General features: G+C 35.3%; 1 pseudogene; it reads left to right on the top strand.

The window, feature by feature from the left end:
• Positions 1–2,049: 2,049 nt before the first annotated feature.
• Positions 2,050–3,098, top strand: LOC148569043 (uncharacterized; annotated as a pseudogene).
• The last annotated feature ends 16,952 nt before the right edge of the window (positions 3,099–20,050 follow it).

Raw genomic sequence — 20,050 nt, 5'->3', positions numbered from 1 at the left:
AACTCAAAATAACTTATTTAAAAGTTAATATTAATAAAAGTCCTTATATTTTAATCTCATTTTTCAAAAGAACTTATTTAAGAAGTTTAGCCAAACTGGCCCTTACCATCAAGACACATTTAGCTGTTGCAAATTACCAATCATATGATAATTAAGCCGAGTCATAAACACAAGTCATTAACTTTGGCACCACATAATCCCCCAAAAAAAGCAGTATTATCTAAATCAACACAAGTAACAATTTTGATCTCTCAATTGACTCGTCCTTGTAGCAGTAGTATAGAAAAATTTGAAGAAGTATTAACTAAATAACTGTGAAAGTCCACTTTAAAATAATAAAATATGCAACTTCATTAACGAGGTCTAATAATAATATATATGACATGTAAGTCATGATAACTATATATAACAACACCTCACTAAATATTTAGAGACTTAATGATGATAAAATATGGAACTTCATTAACGAGGTCTAATAATAATATATATTAATTACATGTAAGTCACGATAACTACATATAACAACACCTCACTAAATATTTAGAGACTTAATGATGATAAAATATGCAACTTCATTAACGAGGTCTAATAATAATATATATTACATGTCAGTCATGATAACTACATATAACAGCACCTCACTAAATATTCAGAGACTTAACAATGACGACTACAAAAGTGTGTTTTGACAAACACGATAAAAAGATAAAAATGCCTTTAAGTTTTTTGAACGCTGTTTTTTTAATGTTTGATAACTTTTTTTGTTAAAATTTTTATTCTAATTATGATTTAATTTGTTAATATAAAAATCAATTTGAGTGATATTGTAATTATTCATTAATTATATTGACAGTTAGTCTATTTTTTTATGAAAAGAATACGACTGTTCATTATAAATTTTATAAAATTTAGATCCTCAATTCTAATCATAATAATAACAAATAAATACACCTTGATTCCATCTGGATTTGTGAATCAAGAATTAGAAATTTTAAATTAAATCAAAGAATTTATTGGCAATGACTGGAGGTACGTAAATTATTGGTTTTATAAAATATCTAACATGTGGTATTAGAATAAAATTGTCTCTACTTTGCCATTTCAAAATTTAATTATTACTGTGCATTATTTTGATAAATTGTTTTCAACATAAAAATGTATAGTATAAATTTTGGAATAAGTAAACAAAAAACCATTGAAATTGACGCGCCATAAAAAGCCAGAAGGAATTCTCCGAATTTGTGTCATAGTTGTTCTTTATAATGGTATGATTTTCATGATTCCCATAGGTTTTCTCATTTTTGAATTTAAAAAAAAAAAAAGAGAAAGGGAAGACGTTGGAAGAGAGAAAACAGAAAAAACTTGTTTCAAGGATGGATTTTGTTTATTATATAATATTACTTTTACCTTGAAGTTGTTGGGTTTCAAAATTTTAAAATTTAAATTTGTTATAAAAAAATTCAAATTTTGGTAGCAGTGAAGTTTGAACTTGGATCTTTTAAATATTGACAAAAAAGTTATCCACTAAATCATCTTCACTTTTGATATTATTATTCATGTTATTGAATTTATTTATTTGATGATTATATTTGCATGCAATATAAATTCTTTCGCTGCATATCATATTGTGATTAATATATGATTTATTGAGGAATAGCCACAGTATCCTTGATAATAATTATATTTAAAGAAATCATATAAATATTAATATGATATATTTGTAATTGTTGTGAATTATATAATAAACTTACCCACAGGAATTTATTATGTTATTCACATATAATTAGGTTGAAATAGAAAATATTTTTACTTTTTAATTAGCCTACAGGTATTAAGAAGTAGTATTTTATTTTCTAGTTTCAATACTTTAGTTAATAAAGTGAATATTATGTGTGTTAAAATTTTTGTCCACAGGTAGATTTTAATGACACTATGACTCATATTTATTTTGATATGACTTGCATTCGCCTGTATTATCATATGTTATGGATTTTGATGTGCCTATTTAAAGTTGAGTAATGTTAGTATGATTTATTATTTGCAGCAGTAATGATATATGAAACTATATCTGAAGTTCATTTGTTAAGTGGTGACAACTATAAAGAATGGAAAGATAAGATTCTCTTTCATTTAAGGTGTGCAGACCTTGACTATGCTCTTCGTAAGGAAGAGTCTCCGGCTCATACTGATGCTAGTTCTCAAGCCAAGGTAGCATTATACGAACGGTGGGAGAAATCCAACCGTTTAAGTATGATGTTCATTAAGTCTCGTATCTCAACTAGTATCTAAGGTTCAATTCCTGATTGCAGGAATGCCAAGGATTACATGAAAGCTATTGATGAACAATTTGAGTCTTCTAGTAAGGCACTTGCAAGTACCCTAATGACACAATTGTCATCCATGAGGCTTATCAGCATAAGAGGTGTGTGTGAACACATCATGCGGTTGAGAGACATTGCAGCACAATTGAAAGCTTTAGAGGTTGAGATCTCTGACTTATTTTTGGTGCATCTTATTCTGAATTCTCTTCCTACCCAGTACGGGCCATTTAAGATTTCTTATAACACTCATAAGGAAAAATGGTCTATTAACGAATTACTGGTGATGTGTGTGCAAGAGAAAGGAAGGCTAATTCAGAAATTTGGTGAAAGTGCACTATTAGTGACAAATGAGGGTGGTAAAAAGCAAGCTCATAAGAAGAAAGGAAAGGGTATTGTATTCCATCCTATGAAAAAAGAAGGTGCATGGTGTTTCTTTTGTAAAAAGAAAGGACACATGAAGAAGGAGTGCCCAAAATTTAAAGTTTGGCTTGAAAAAAAAGGTACTAACCTTTGTGATCTTATTCTTTCAGTGTGTTTTGAATCTAATTTTGTTGAAATATGTCATGACACTTGGTGGATTGATTCTGGTACTGAAATTCATATTTCAAATTCCATGCAGGTTTCATAAGGAAAAGAAAACCAATAAGAAGTGAAGTGAGCATCTATATGGACAATCGAATGCGTTCATGTGTGGAAGCTGGTGGAACATTTAGCCTTGTATTAAGTATTGCTTGTATTTTAGATTTAGAAAAAACTTTTTATTCCAAATTTTTCTAAAAATTTGATTTCTTTATCTAAGCTTGTAAAACAAGGATTATGTATAAATTTTTATAATGATTCTGTTGACATTATTAAAAATTCTAATATTATTGGACGTGGTACTTTAATTGGTAATTTATTTAAACTCTATTTAGCTAATAATGTTCCATCTGGTTTTATGGTTATGCATGGTAATGATATGAATGAAAAATCCTCCATGTTGTGGCACCTAAGATTGGGACACATCTCCATTGAGAGAATGAAGAAATTAGTAAGTGATGAGATTCTTGAACCTCTATACTTTACTGATTTTGATAGTTGTGTGGATTGTATTAAGGGAAAGCAAACTAAAAAGTTTCAAAAAGGTGCTAAGAGAAGTTTTGACATATTAGAAATAATTCACACTGACATATGTTGTCCTGATATGTCCTTAAGTGGTCAGAAATACTTTATCTCCTTTATTGATGATTATTCACGATATATGTATCTATATATGCTTCATAATAAATATGAGGCATTGGACGCTTTTAAAGTTTATAAAGCTGAAGTAGAGAAACAATGCGGAAAGCAAATTAAGATCATGAGATCAGATAGAGGTGGAGAATTCTACAGGAGATATACTGGAAGTGGACAAGCACCTGGTCCATTTGCAAAGTATCTTCAAGAGCATGGTATTGTGGCACAATACACCATGCCTGGCACACCAGAACACAATGGTGTAGATGAAAGAAGAAATAGGACTTTGCTGAATATGGTGAGGAGTATGCTTAGCAACTCCAATATTCCTTTATCCTTGTGGAGTGAAGCCCTTAAGACAGTCGCGTATATATTAAATAGAATTCCAACAAAGGCAGTTTCTAAAACGCCATTTGAGCTATAAAAAGGTTGGAAACCTAATTTGAATCATATACGCATTTGGGGTTGTCTTGCCGAAGTTCGGGTTTATATTCCACAAGAAAGGAAGTTGGACCTAAGGACGATAAGTGCCTATTTTATCGGCTATGCAGAAAAGTCTAAGGGTTACAGATTTTATTGTCCCTCCCATTCAAGTAAAATAGTTGAGTCTAGAAATGTAAGGTATTTAGAGCATGATGTGGAAAGTGGGAGAAATCATCCTCTTAAAGTTGTTAAGAATGATAATGTTTATCAAACATCTCCATGTACAAGAGTGATTGTTCAATACAATGCCCATATAGATAGGGTCAATGTAGAACAACCTATTACTGATGTTTCACATCATGAAGATAATGTTCAAGTAGATCATATGGTGGAGGATCAAACTTTTCATAATGAAAATGTTGTTGTTGTTCAAGAGCATATTGCTCAAGAGCAACTTCAAGAAGAGGAAGAACCTGTTATGCCACCACCTTTACAAGAGATTGATGATGCAACATTAAAAAGATCAACAAGAATAAGAAAACCTATAATTTCTAGTAACTATGTAGTGTATCTTGCTGAGTCTGACTATGATGTTTGTTATGAAAATGACCCAATGATGTTTTCACAAGCAATGAAAAGTCGTAATTCTAATTTATGGCTAGATGCTATGAAGGATGAAATGAAATCTTTGGCGGATAACCAAATTTGGGATCTTGTAGAATTGCCTGATGAGAAAAAGGCCATTGGCTGTAAATGGGTCTTTAAGACCAAGAAGGATTCATCAGGAAATATTGAGCACTACAAGGCTTGACTTATTGCTAAAGGATTTACTCAAAGGGAAGGAGTTGACTACAGGGAAACTTTTTCTCCTGTTTCAAAGAAAGATTCTTTCCGCATCATTATGGCATTGGTAGCACACTTTAACATAGAATTGCATCAAATGGATGTGAAAACGGCCTTTCTTAATGGATATTTGAAAGAAGAGGTCTATATGAGATAACTCGAAGGGTTTATCTCAAGTGCTGGTAAGGAGTTAGTTTGCAAGCTTAAGAGAGCAATGTATGGTCTTAAGCAGGCTTCCCGACAGTGGTATTTGAAGTTTCACAATGTGATTTCTTCATTTGGGTTCATTGAGAATATTTCTGATCAATGTATATATCACAAAGTTAGTGGGAGCAAGATCATATTTCTCATATTATATGTAGATGATATTTTGCTTGCAACAAATGATTTAGGGTTGTTACATGAAGTGAAACAATTTCTCTCTAGACATTTCGATATGAAAGATATGGATGATGCATCTTATGTCATTGGCATAAAGATTCATAGAGATAAACATAAAAGAATTTCAAGTTTATCTCAAGAAGCCTATATTAATAAAGTACTTGAGAGGTTTAAAATACAAAATTGTTCACCAAGTGTTGCACCTATTATAAAAGGTGACAAATTCTGCTTAGATCAATGTCCCAAAAATGAACTTGAAAAGAAACAGATGCAAAATATTCCTTATGCTTCAGCTGTTGGAAGCCTAATGTATGCTCAGGTCTGTACAAGACCTGACATTGTTTTGCTGTTAGCATGTTAGGAAGATATCAAAGTAATCCAGGAATTATCCATTGGAGAGCTACAAAAAAGGTCTTAAGGTATCTTCAAGGGACCAAGGACTTCATGCTTACATATAGATGAACCGACAATTTGGAAATTGTTGGATACTCAGATTCAGACTTGGCAGGATGTGTTGATTCTAGAAAGTCAACGTTAGGATACATCTTTATGCTTGCTGATGGAGCAGTATATTGGAAGAGTATAAAACAATCACTTATAGCCACTTCTACCATGGAAGCCGAGTTTATTGCTTGTTTTGAGGCTACATATCAAGGTGTTTGGTTAAAGAATTTCATTTCTGGGCTTAAGATTATGGATTCTATCTCTAGGCCATTGAGAATATATTGTGACAATTCAACTGCTGTATTTATGGCTAAGAATAATAGAAGTAGTAGTTGAAGTAAGCACATCGATATTAAGTACTTAGCCATTAAAGACCGAGTTATGTCTTGAAGGTTGTAGAAGGCTTAGAGAAGGGGGATTGAATCTATGACCTTCTTTTAAGTTACTGTAATAACCTTTTTAAAACTAACTTGCAATCTGAATCTGTTTGAACTCAGCAGTGGAAAGTTTATGAGACAATTTTATTTTGCTTCATGAATATTAGAAAACAAAACAGAGTAGGGAAGAGAGAAGCTGACATCATCATGTATCCTGGTTCGGTTGCCTTTGTGCAATGCAACCTACGTCCAATCTCCACCACAACAATGGTGGAATTTCCGCTATAGTTAAAGTATTACATACACCAATTCCACAAGATTGACATAATCCTTTCACACTCAAGTTCTAACCTAACTTGACTTGGTTATGCTAATACCTAACTATTCCCTCTTAGTGCTCACCCAACTAAGAAAGGGATACCTCACAGGTACAAGATACAAGATACAGACTTAACCTAAAAAAATCTGAAATAACTCTAGGCTTTTCACTCATATGTATCTCTCTGCCTTATTCTCTCTTAGGCTCTTTCAATGACTCTCTCATTCAGCCTTTTACCTCAAGAAATTACAGAAAGATAAACATTGAAAAGTAAATTACAATCTACAAAACATGAAGGAGATTGACTCTTCAACAGCCTCTTTGCTATGTGATAAACCAGATTTGCTAGCCTCTGATTCAGTTCTTCATTCTGGCGGAATGCTCCTATGACTAGGAAGCACTGTCCAAGTAGATGAATTTCTTCAGAGAGCTCTTCTCAGAATGTACACCTCAAGAAAACTGGTTATCTCTCCTTGGCTTCTAAATGGTAAACCAACTTCTTTTGTATCTCCTTGCATGTTACTGAGTTGCTCTCTCCTAGGTCAACTCTCAAGCTTTGTGCTTCACCAACTCACCATCTCACTTTTTCCATTAATCCTCAAAATAGGAAATTGGTTCTAACCTTTTCTTGTTGACCGAAAGCCACAGGATAACAGAAACAGATATCTTCAATGGTAAACCCAGATCTTGGCCATTGAAAAACAACTTGGTCCCCAAGACACACTTATGACTGTAGATGCACATGAGTGAAGAGTAGAGATCATCTTTCCCATGTAACCCAGAATGGATAGGCAAAACATTGAAGATGAAGAGAAGAAGATATGATGCATGTATAAGGAAATGAAATCACCTTTTAGCTTCTGACTTCTTGATGCAGTTTGATGTAGGTGATTAGACTTCAACCTTTTGCTTAATCTTCTCTTTCTTGCTTCTTTGGTGAATAACTTAGGGACTAAGCTTTCTCTTTCTCTTTCTGAGTTTTGACTGAATAGGAAAAAGTTTACGTTGCTTTTGGTAAAGGCAAACTGGAAGAGTTTGAATGAGAGAAGCAATCGGGCTTAGATCGGATTTGATTTGCTTGGCCCGTTGATTACTTGCTTTGTTTTTCTTTGGGCTTCTATTTATTTGTAGCCCACCAGCCTTGTTTTTATTTTCATCTAATTGGGCTGCTGTTGTGTATTGGTTTTGGCCTGCATCACTCAACCAAAAAGATTAACAACTAATTGGGTAATTAGCTCAATAATCTCCCCCTTGATGACAAACATAATTAAACATTAACCAAAAGAAATTGAATTTTAGTAGAGTTGAGAGACTTCCCTTTGAATGATGTTTCTTGCTTATGTATTGCTCCCCCTTTCCTTTTCAAGAGTAGCTCCCCCTAGATTTATGCTTTTCTTTTTGTTCCTGTTTACATTATACTTATAGAGAGCACAATAAAGAGCTACACAAAATTCATCTTGACTAAAGAAGTTTAAACAACTAGCAACACCAATCCAGCCCAATATTCAACATGTCATGTCAGCACGATTAACAAAGGAACTTAGAAAATGATCATGCTTCAACCAAAACAGGGCATTAAGACTATCATCATAATATAAAAGCAAGTTCCAAATCTCATGCCAAAAATTCACTGCAGTAGCAGGATTTGCAAATCAAGTTCTCATGCAACAAAGAATAATTGTAGCAGTAAAATATCACAACAGATATGCACAACACAGCTACTAAAAATTTACAACCCATACTACTACTCTCCCTTTTGTCATCAAGGGTGGAAGGTAGGCAAGATCAAGAAAAATTCGCACCTTAAAACCTGCAAGAAAAGTTAATGCACAGTCTAAAACACCATATGAATTCAAAGTAAGTGTAGCAGTAGTTAGAGTATTACAGTCATCCGAAATAACAGAAAGTAGTTAAAAAAACACAAGAGAAACAGTTTTCATGAGACAAAAATATGAGACAGCAGCAGCTCATAAGACAAATCTAGGCATCTGAACCAGTTCCCTCCGAATCAGCCTCTTCTTCAGCATCAGTGGCATGATCTTCATCTTGTTAAAGATTATCAATGAACTTCATAAATACAGCCACTCTATCCCTTGATTTACGGAGGAAATTCTCATGCTTGCTTGCTAGCTTCCTTTGTTCCTTACTCATGGCAATCATGTGATTGGATTGGGAGACAAACTCTTGGACCACATCCCTAACAACATTAAACAGAGCAGATTTTTGTCCAATGGAGATGGAGGTGCCTTCGGTAGAAGGTGGAGGAGATTTCTCAGGAATGAACTCATTATGTTCATCATCTAGTACCACTCTCTCAAAACAAGTAGGTCATTTTTGCTGTTTCACTGTACCACCTCCCTTTAGATATGAATGTCTATTTTCATAGTCCTCATTGGACAAATCAACACCAAAATACTCAAAAATACAAGTTAGAAACATGCCATAAGGAAGGACTTTGTCTTTCTCACTACTAACAGAGTCAAACATGTATCTAACCATCAAATAAGCAAAATAAATTTCTGTTTTAGTGAGCAGGGCATACAAAACGATAGTGTCAGTATAAGATACCCTTTGATATGAACCACTTTGAGGAAGTATGATGTGGTTGACAATTCGGTGCAACTGAGCACGTTCATATCCTAGGGCTTTGTGAGTGGGTGTAATGCCATCAATCAAGGAAACATGTTCACAAATATGAGCCAAAGCATCATTGAAAGAAATACCAACTCCTTCATCCCACTTAACAGAAGTATAAGCACAAGCTCCAACATCAGTATATTTCAATGAATCACTGATTGTTTCATTATTTAAAACAATATCTTGGCCCTTGACATAAGAATGCACTCTGCCCTCATGATATATCATGTTACCATAAAACACTTTAACCAAAAGAGGGTAAACATGCTTTTTGATGTTAAAAAGGCGATTCCAGTCTAAAAATTCTAAATTTTCAACAAATGAAAAACCTTTCTTTTTCAGGTTTGGCAAATCAGCAAGAAAAGAGGGACACAGGGTACGGTACTTAATAACTCCTTCATAAAAGTCATTGTTCATGGCAGACTTAAATCTATAAGGGTTATAGTTGGAATGAGAAGTTATGAAGTGAGATTTATGAGCAAAAAGATCAATGTCTGGTTCTCTAATAGATTTAAGAGGGAGTCGAAGTTTACCTCTCTGAGAATGCAAGGGAACAGACCTTGTCTTAGGTTGAGTGGGCTCAGAGGAGGGTTCAGTTGTGGCTGGTCGTTTCCCTTTTGAAGTACTCGGCTTCGACGAACCAGGTTTGGATGGAGGCTCCTTCGGTGGTGGCATCTATTTGGCTGAAGGAGAAAATCTTGAAGGGTTCTTAGTGTGTGCCATGGGATCAGACCGAGGAGGTGAGGTAGGAGGAGAAGGAGATGGAGTGAAGGTTCGGTCCTGAGAGCGAGTTGAGGGTTTTTGTTTTGTAGGAAGCTTGTATATCTTCTCACGAGGAGGCTTTTGAGATATGGTTTTCTTCCTCATTTGGTTAGTTTCAGACTTTTGAAGGAAAAAAAGCAGTAAAGGTAGTGGGGAGAAACCAAAGGGTTGGAAGAGTTATAGAAAGAGAAGAAGAAGTATTGGTAACCATACCCAAAAGAAAATTTATCAAACCATGCAACTGCATCACCTTCTGATTTGACTTGAAATGACTTGACATCATAAAAAGAAAGATTTGATTTTATTTAAAAATTAAAATGGAAATTAATTTAAAAAATTGAAATCTTTTTGGACTAAAGGACAAAAAGAAATAAACCAAAGAAAACAGGCCAACAAAAATAAAACAAAAAGAATATATATCATTCATATTGGGCCCAGAGGTGGTTGGAATTAAGGAAACATATTGGACCACTCATGAACTGAATTTTTGAGATTAGCACAGATAAATCTGCACTAGAAACAAGTCCAGAGAATGTTGTTTGAAGGGAACGTTCTTCACTTGCCCAGAATTGTCTCATACCTGTTTATGAGACAAAAACTCCAACAAACACATTAACAACTTTCAAACAATGAATCATAGCTTAAATTTCCTAGGCTAGTCCTAAGCATGCAGAATTTGTCCTCAGCTAGTGGTTTAGTAAAAATATCTGCTAATTTCTTCTCAGATTTAACAAATTGAATGCTAATATCCCCCTTTTGAACATTTTCTCTAATTGAGTGAAACTTCACTTCAATATGTTTGGTCCTAGAGTGCAAAACTGGATTTTTAGAGATATTAATGGCACTCATATTATCACACAGCAGGAGAATATTTACAGCATTTAACTTGTAATCTGCAAGCTGTGTTTTTAACCACATGAGTTGAGAACAACAAAAAGAAGCATCTATATACTCAGCCTCTGCAGTGGATTAAGCCACTGTTGGCTGCTTCTTACTTGACCAGACATTCAAGGACTTTCCAAGGAAGTAACATAAGCCTGATGTGCTCCTTCTATCAACTCTATCACCGGCAAAATCTGTATCACAATAACCAACTGCAGAAAAATCATCAATCTTAGGATACCAAAAACCAAAATTGGATGTGCCATGAACATATCTAATGATCCTCTTTACTGCAAAATGATGAGACTCTTTTGGTTTTGATTGGAATCTAGAACACATCCCAACACTTTGCACAATATCAGGTCTAGAGGAAGTTAAGTACATAAGAGAGCCAATCATTCCTCTATACCTAGTCTCATCTACATCTTTCTCAGTTTCTCCCTTGCCTAATTTTGAATTATGGTGCATGGGAGTTTCCATGGGTTTGCCATTTTTCATACCAAATTTCTTAACTAGTTCCTTGGCATACTTCTCTTGATGAATGAAAATACCATTTTCAGTTTATTTAATTTGTAGCCCAAGAAAAAAATTCAGTTCACCCATCATACTCATGTCAAATTTACTTGTTATGAGTTTTCCAAATTTAGTACAAAGGGATTCATTGGCTGATCCAAAAATAATGACATCAACATATATTTGGACTAGAATGAAAGAATAATTAGAGTTATGTCTGTGGTGCCTCTTTGAAAACTATTTTTCAAAAGAAAGGTGCTAAGTCTCTCATACCAAACTCTAGGAGCTTGTCTCAAACCATAGAGACCTTTTGATAATTTGAAAACATGGTTGGAAAATTCTTTATTTTCAAAACCTGGTGGCTGCTCCACATACACTTCTCTATCTATCACACCATTTAAGAATGCACATTTCACATCCATTTGATATAATTTAAAACCACAAAATGCAGCATAAGCTAAGAGAAGTCTAATGGATTCCATTCAGGCAACAGGAGTAAAGGATTCATCAAAGTCTATTCCTTCTTCTTGGTCATATCCTTGTGCCACTAGCCTTGCTTTGTTTCTTGCAATGCTACCATCCTTTCCTAGCTTGTTCCAAAAAATCCACTTGGTGCCGGTCACTTTCTTTCCATTCGGCCTTGGAACCAATGTCCAAAATTGGTTCTTCTCAAATTCTTGAAGCTCATCTTCCATTGCCTTTACCCAAGAAGGGTCATCAAGGGCTTCCTTGACATTTTGAGGCTCCATTTGAGAGAGAAGAGCAATGTTTGTTCCTTCATTTGCCTTTCTAGTTGAAGACCGAGTTTTAACCCCATGAGAAACGTCTCCAATGACAAATTCCTCAGGATAATTCTTCAAGAATCTCCATTCACGAGGTCTGGTGGACTTGGAGGCAGATTCAGTTACCAAGGGATTCTAGAAACTACTGGTTTCAGGATCTCCTTCAGATTCATGAGACAAAATGGAATTGTCTCTTAAATTTTTAGCCACTGCAGTTTCTGGTTCAGCTTGTCCAGAATTTCCATTTTCATGATTTTGTACAATTTCATCATCCTTTTGAGCTTGATTTCCTGCATCACAGTCTTCTAAAATACTTTGAACCAAATTAGTATCACAAAATGTAACATGTATGGACTCCTCAATTATCCTAGCATCTTGATGATAAACCCTATATGCTTTACTAGTTGTGGAATATCCTACAAACAAACACTCATACGCCTTTGGATCAAATTTTCTCAAATTATCTTTGTTATTAAGAACAAAGTATTTGCATCCAAAGATATGCAAGTAGTTGATAAACCCCAATTTTGTGGTTTATCTTGTACTTAATTTAGGGGATTTTATCACATTTTCTCATATTTATTCAATGAAATAGCATGGTTTTGTAATTCTCTCTTAATTTGTGCTTAAGTATAAAAACATGCTTTTTGGGCCTTAAAATAGCTAATTTTAATTCACTTTAATTCTATTCGATGTCTTGATGTGTTTGTTGAGTGATTTCAGGTTCATAAGGCAAGTATTGGATGGAAGAAGTGAAGAGAAAAGCATGCAAAGTGAAGAACTCATAGAAAAATAAGGATTTGGAGTGCATACATCAATGCACACACATGACAGACGCGCACGCGTGAAGATGAGGTCGCCAGGCGATGCGTACGCGTGACATGACGCGTACGTGTGGGAAGAAAATGCCAGACGATGCGTACACGTGACCCATGCGTACGCGTGACCCATGCGTACGCGTGACCCATGCGTACGCGTCACAGCTCGCACGTGACCTCATTAAAGTAAAAACGCTGGGGGCGATTTCTGAGCTGCCCAGGCCCAAATCCAAATCATTCCTAAGGCTATTTCATGCAGAATTCAAGCTTGGGAAAAAGGGGGGAGCACTTAGTTGTAGAATAGCACCATGTAGTTTAGTTTTCTAGAGAGAGAAGCTCCCTCTTCTCTCTAGAATTAGGATTCTTAGGGTATTTGCATCTTAGATCTAGGGTTTAATTCTTGTTTTCATCTTGTCCTCTTTACAATTCCTTGTTGTATTGTCTTAATCCATCTCTTTTCTCTTGTTAATTTCTTATTTTGACCATTTTATGTTGTGAACTCTCTTGTCAATTTGGATTTTCTTTTAATGCAATTCATGTTTTATATTCCCTTGTTGTTTAATTGAGTTGTTGTTAATTTCCTTACATTTGAGTAGTTGTTAGATTTTATTCTTTCCTTGCAATTTACTATGCTTTCCTTTTATGCATTCCAAGTGTTTGACAAAATGTTTGGTTGGATGTTAGAGTAGCTTTTTGAGCATTCTTGGCTTAGAAAGAGGAATTAGGCAATCTTAAGTCATTAATACCCAACTCATGTTAGTGATCTAGAATTGTTAGTTACTATTATTTCCATTGACCCTAATCTCTTGCTAATTCAATTAGTAAGTTGATTAGGACTTTTGGATTGAGATTAGCTGGTCTTATTTGACTTTCTCTCGTGTGAAGACAACATTGTACTTTCTTCCATTGTTAGAGATGATAAAATAGGATAGATTCTTGTTAATTATTGTTATGAGTGACTAGGATAGAAAGCCTATATTCTCAATCCTTGCCATGAATGTCTCTCTTTATTAATTGCTTTATTTAGTTGTTTGCTTTACCTTTCTTGCCATTTACTTGTCCTTTTACCAAACCAAACCCCCTTGCATCTTTATAGCCAATAATTGATCACTTCATTACAGTAGTCCAAGTTTGGTGGGTAACCTTTCTAAAGTTCATAAGGAGTTTTCTTAAAAAAATTTCTTATGATGGTTCTATTCAAAATGTGGCAAGCCGTGTTAACCTCTTCAGCCCAAAGGAACTTTGAAACATTGCTCTCACAAAGCATAGCTCTTGTCATTTTTTGTATGCTTCTATTTCTTCTTTCCACTACAGCATTTTGTTCTGGTGTTCTTGGACAAGAGAAGTTGTGAGATATTCCCAATTCCTCACAAAAGGATTCAAACAAATGGTTTTCAAATTCAGTTCCATGATCATTTCTTATAGAAGAGATCTTTAAATCCTTTTCGTTTTGAATTTTCTTGCAAAAAGGTTCAAAGACCGAAAAGGCTTAATTCTTATGTGCAGGAAATAAAACCCAACCAAACCTAGTATAGTCATCCACAATCACTAAACCATAATGTTTACCACCTAGGCTTTGAGTCCTTGTTGGACCAAATAAATAAATATGTAGCAATTCAAGTGGCCTTTTAGTAGAGATGTCTTCCTTTGACTTAAATGAACATTTTGTTTGTTTTCCCATTTGGCAAGCATCACAAGTGATGTCTTTGTCAAACCTTATCAAAGGAAGACCTCTTAATAAACCTTTCTTTACAAGTTTTTTTATTTGAAACATACTTGCATGACCCATTCTCTTTTGCCATAGCCACTTTTCAGATTCTTTAGAATGAAAACAAGCTACATTTTGATCCTTTAGTTCATCAAGGGTAAGTCCATACACATTATTGCAATGCTTAGCAACAAAAAGTACTTCATTGGTATTTTCATTTACCATACAGCATTCAAGTCTTTTGAAAATCACTAAATATCCTAAATCACAAAGTTGACTTATACTCAAAAGGTTGTGCCTCAAGCCATTTACCAAAAAGACATCATCAATGAAAGTGGAGTGATTATTACCTACTTTTCAACAGCCACTATTTTACCTTTACCATCGTCTCCAAAGGTCACAAAACCTCCATCATACTTGTTTAGTTTGATGAAGAAAGTTGACCTTCCAATCATGTGCCTTGAGCATCCGCTATCTAAGTACCACATATCCCTTTTGTTCTTGGATGCTAGGCAAATCTGCAACAAAAACTTCAAGTAACCTTAGGTATCCAAATTAATTTGGATCCTTTGAAGTTAATCCATCTTGGTTGCCCAAGTGCATTGAAATCACACACAACATTGTAAAATTGGTTTCCTACAATTCTTTTTTTAATGAAACATTGTGAATATGAGTGACCAAATTTTTTACAATTAAAACAATGATTTCCTTATGCATGTTGCTGAAATTGAGGTGAGCTATTATGCTGAAAATGATTAAATAACTGGAAGTTTCTAGTTTTTGGAAGAAGTGTTTTTCTTTTGACAAATTGATTTTTATTGTAATTGTTCCTCTTTGTAAAATCATTCCAACCAGAATTTTTGAAAGCTTTTGGGCCTTTCAAATGTGAGGTTTTGTTGTAAAATGGTGGATTTTTGAAAGCAACCTCATTATTCGAAATGTATCCCAAACCTGACTTGTTTGATGTAGGTTCGGTTTTTGATGATGGCTCATTTTCACTAGTATAAAATTCATCAAATTCCTCCTCATGTGTGGGAGTATATCCAAGACCAGTTTTGTTGGAATTGAATTTGGTTTTTGATGAAGAAGCCACAAATTTCATAGAGGAATCATAAAAAACTCCACTTTCCTTGGTTACATAACCCAAACCAGATTTTTCAAACAATGGTCTTTGACTTGCAAGTAACTTGTCCAAGCTACTAGAACTTTGAGCAAATTTTGCTAAGTCACCATTCAGCCTTTTAATCATTTTATTTAATCTTTCATTTTCAACAATCAGCTCTTAAGACAGATCCATAATGTGCTTTCCTTTAAGTTTTTCAAGTTCAGATTTTAGAAATCTGTTTTCTTCAATAATATCCAAAGCACATTCAGTTTCCTTCACTTTTTCTTTTAAAAAATTATTTTCATCTTTTAACACATCTTTTTCAAATCTGTATTTATTGTACTTATCCAACAGTTTTGAGGTGTTTAGTGTAAGATCATCAGTTATAGCATGTAAATCATCTATAGACCAGTCATAGTAAAGCTAAGATGATTATTACCAGCCATAAAGCAGATTTTATCTTCACCTTCAGAATCTTCTTCCTCATTGGAGTTGTAACACCCCAATTAGCCTAAACTTTACCTCGCGTCATAAAGCTAAGATTAATCAAAGATTACGACAGTTCTAAGCTCATACATATGATATATAGAAGGAATAATATTATCCAGAAGCCTGATGAAGGTTCAAAAACAGGATTTAAAAGCGCAAAACAAACTAACGAAGTATCTAACTTAAAGCACAAGAAACAGATGTGATATAAACAAAATAATAGTATAATAGTGTGATATCATACGAAACTAGTCACGGCTCGTGGAGTTTAAGCCGACTAGCCAAATATACCGACAAAAAGGAAACTGAAGTTCAAAATGGCTTATACAAGTTTTATTCTCTCTCAAATACAAGCCTCTAGGCCAAAATACAAATACAAAAGTGAGAGATATATTCAAAATAAATCAAAAGTCTCAAAAGAAATAGCCAGATCATCTGCTTCTGTCACCAACTAGACAACTCACCGAGGTGGGTTGCGACCTGCATCTGAGAAACACAACAGAAAATATGGTATGAGAACCGGAGGTTCTCAGTATGGTAACAGTACCCAGTGATGTAGGATATAAGACCCCGGGACGCCAAAGGCAATCCTAGAATCCATATCCATCACAAGAATTCAAGCTTAAAGCAATCTAAACCATAAAGCATAATATGTAAAACCTTAACAAAACTTAAAACCTTAGTACATAAAAAGGGTAGTCTATTCTTAAAGGATTTCTATTCTAACCAAACACCGCTGTCCCACAGCCTTCACCAACCTAGCCTCCATGTGAACCTATCGTCATCGCCTACCTAACCTCCTCAAAACCAGACAAACACAGATAATACAAGCAAGGAAAACACAAGTAATATTCAAGTATGTAACAAGTAGTTCAAGAAGCAAGTAGGCATATTATACAAGTAGGCAAACTCAAGTAGTCAAAGCAAGCAAACATATATAAGATGAATATGATGAATGCCTATCCTATTGGCTATGATATCACATGTCGGTTATTGTGCCAAACCCGACAGCAAATCCGGTCGACAACTCCCGGATTAGTCTCTCTATTGCGCATAAGGAGGAAAATTCCGAGGGAGAGTGCCCTACCACCTTCTCCTGTCAGAGGGAAATATTCCGAGGGAGCGTGCCCTACCACTTTCCTCTGGTTGTTGCATGATTCTGTGGGTTAGTGCCCTACCACCTTGCAATTAGAGAGAAACCCATGCTCAGGAGGAAAATTCCGAGGGAGAGTGCCCTACCACCTTCTCCTTTCAGAGGGAAATATTCCGAGGGATGCGTGCCCTACCACCTCCCTCTGGAGCAATCAAAATGAGTGAGAAGCTCAATGCTAAGTCTCACATCCGAACCTAGGTGGGATACTGCCACAACCCCTACGACGGATAGCAATGCATATTACAATTACAAAATCAAACTCAGAGGTCACTCCTCATAACACACTTCCACTCATTCTCATTCCATCAACCATACTCATCCATTTCCAAATCTTCAACTCATCACGACCATCACTTATTCATGACTTTCTATTCCAAATTCACTAGTTCGTCAGAATCTTGGACTCATACACCTTTCTCCCTTCACACTCTACCAAACCATCCTCAGTACACCAGAAACCTAGGTCTCCGTTCTCTAATCTTTAATGAAAATCATTAACTAAAACTCTTCACCTATCTCTCATATTCCCATATTCATAATTAAGCCCAAATGCCTTAAAATGGTGTTAAAGAAGCTTACGACCTTGTTGGGAAGGTGAAATAGTTGAAAACAAAGTTTAAAATTATGAAACAGGGCGTGTGCGTCCACACAGGGGTGTGCGTACGCACGCCTAGGAAGATTTTAAAAGTGTGTGTACGCACATGTACTAAAATTAATAAAATCTGTTCACTCACACAAGCTGTGCGAGCGCCCCTAACAGACGTCCCTTCCCGACTTGTGCGTGCGCACAAGGCTGTGCATCCGCACAGGTCGTAATTCTTCATTGATGTGCGTGCGCACAACCTGTGGTAGAGCTGCTACTAGAGCCCTTTCCCCTACCTGTGCATACGCACAGGTCTGTGCATCCGCACAGAATAGAATTTTTGCAGGGTTGTGCGTGCGCACAGGACTGTGCGTCTACAAATATCAGAAAATCCTGAAATTCTGCAACTTTGCAGAATTTCAGATTTTTAACACCAACTTTGAATAATCATAACTTCCTCTACAAAATTTCAAATTTCAGAAACTTTATATCAATTTAAAGGGTTTTCAAAGATCTTTAATTTAGATAAGTTTTATCAGATTTTGAAAACCGAGGCAAAAGTTATGATCAGACAAAGTTCATTAAAAACCAACTTTTATCCAAAAATCACAATTTCCACAATTTCTTTGTAAACACAACCAAAACCAAACCAACACAATCCAAACTCCAATTTTCATCAAAATTAACCCTCTATGCTATATTACACCAAGCTTACCACATTTTTCTTTCACTTTCCTCATTCACAACATCAACATCAATATATCATATATATCAACTCTCATTAACAATCTTCCAACTACATTACCAATTCATCGACATCAATATCAAATATATCTATCAACACAATTCACATCTCAACTTCACCAATCATTCATACTCATCATATCCTTATTACTCATCATAATCAAACTCAATAATCATCAAATCATCAACAAATCATCATATACCATCATTCAAATCCAAACCTATCCTATGGGTCACTAGCCTAAGTGTCCATGAATATTATATACTACATAGAGGAAACTGAAACCATACCGTGACCGATTCCAAATATGCCTTTAACCCACAATGAGCACAAGCAAGCTCTCAACTCCAAACCAAGTTTTCAATTCCACTCCAACAAGCACCAATAATCTCCAAAAGCTCCCAATTACACAATAATCAAGCTATACACATATAAATCACCACCAATCAACCTAGGGCTTAACATAAATCAAATTTCACAAGGGTTTAGTATTTCTTATCTCTCCCAACAGATTTGATGGCCAAAATCCAAGGCTAAACAAAGATTAGAGCAAACCTAAACATCCAAAATCACAAAATCTCACTTAACACAAAACCCTAGATTTTTGAAACTTTGTAGAGAAGAATAAAAAAGATTTCCTAGTTACCTTACTACTTTCTTGTATGGATTTTGTAGAGCTCTTCACAAGGAACGCGTAGCCATAAACGGTGCGACGATCGGAGCTCCGTAGCTCAGGATATGAGCTTGGGAAGAAGAAGATGAATAGTGCTCATAGGGGTTTCTTCTCTTTCTCCCCTTTCAGCTGGTGTGGGTGTGTTTGTGATTGTGTTGTGCTGAGTTGGTTCATTAATGAACCCTTTTATATGTTGGGCTTGGGCCCAACTTGGACATGGTCCAATCCGTTAGTGTTTTTTTCCCGTTTGGCCCAACTTTGGGCCAAACCTTTAACACTAACGTCCGATTTTTCATTTCTAATATTTTTTAAGGTATTTGACTGTTTCCACTTTTTCTCGCGTAGTATCGGGCAGACTTGAACCGGTTCAACTGGTTCAATTTTCGATTCACGGTTTTTCACGGTTTTTCGCAGAAAACACATTTCCTGACTCAGAAAAACCTACTGAGTTCCAAAATCATATTTAAATCTCCAAATTCTCATTCTAACTTCCCGGAATTTAATTTGGGCATTTAAATAATTTTATTCGTAAAAACGCTGGTTCTTACATCTTCCCCTCCTTAAAAGATTTTCTCCCTCGAAAATCCAGATCACTCGACGTAATATATATCTGATTATATATATTCTCCCTGAAGCATCCTACTTTCGACATTGCCAACTCAACAAGTTGCCAAAGCATCTCATTCACCATCATCCTACCATGTCGATGTTCTCTCTCGCCAACTCCTCTGGAGAATAGTTCACTCGGATAGGCAGAAAATGAGCAGATTTGGTTAAGCGAACCACGATCACCCAACCGCATCAAATCCTAACCTAGTCCTCAGCAAACCGGTCACAAGGTCCATCGCGATTCCTTCCCACTCCCACTGAGGAACCT

This window comes from Arachis ipaensis, chromosome B4, assembly GCF_059453495.1.
Source record: "Arachis ipaensis isolate K30076 ecotype BB chromosome B4, ASM5945349v1, whole genome shotgun sequence".
Lineage (NCBI taxonomy): Eukaryota > Viridiplantae > Streptophyta > Magnoliopsida > Fabales > Fabaceae > Arachis > Arachis ipaensis.
The sequence above is the reverse complement of the archived record's forward strand: the minus strand, read 5'-3'. Positions and strand labels throughout refer to the sequence as shown.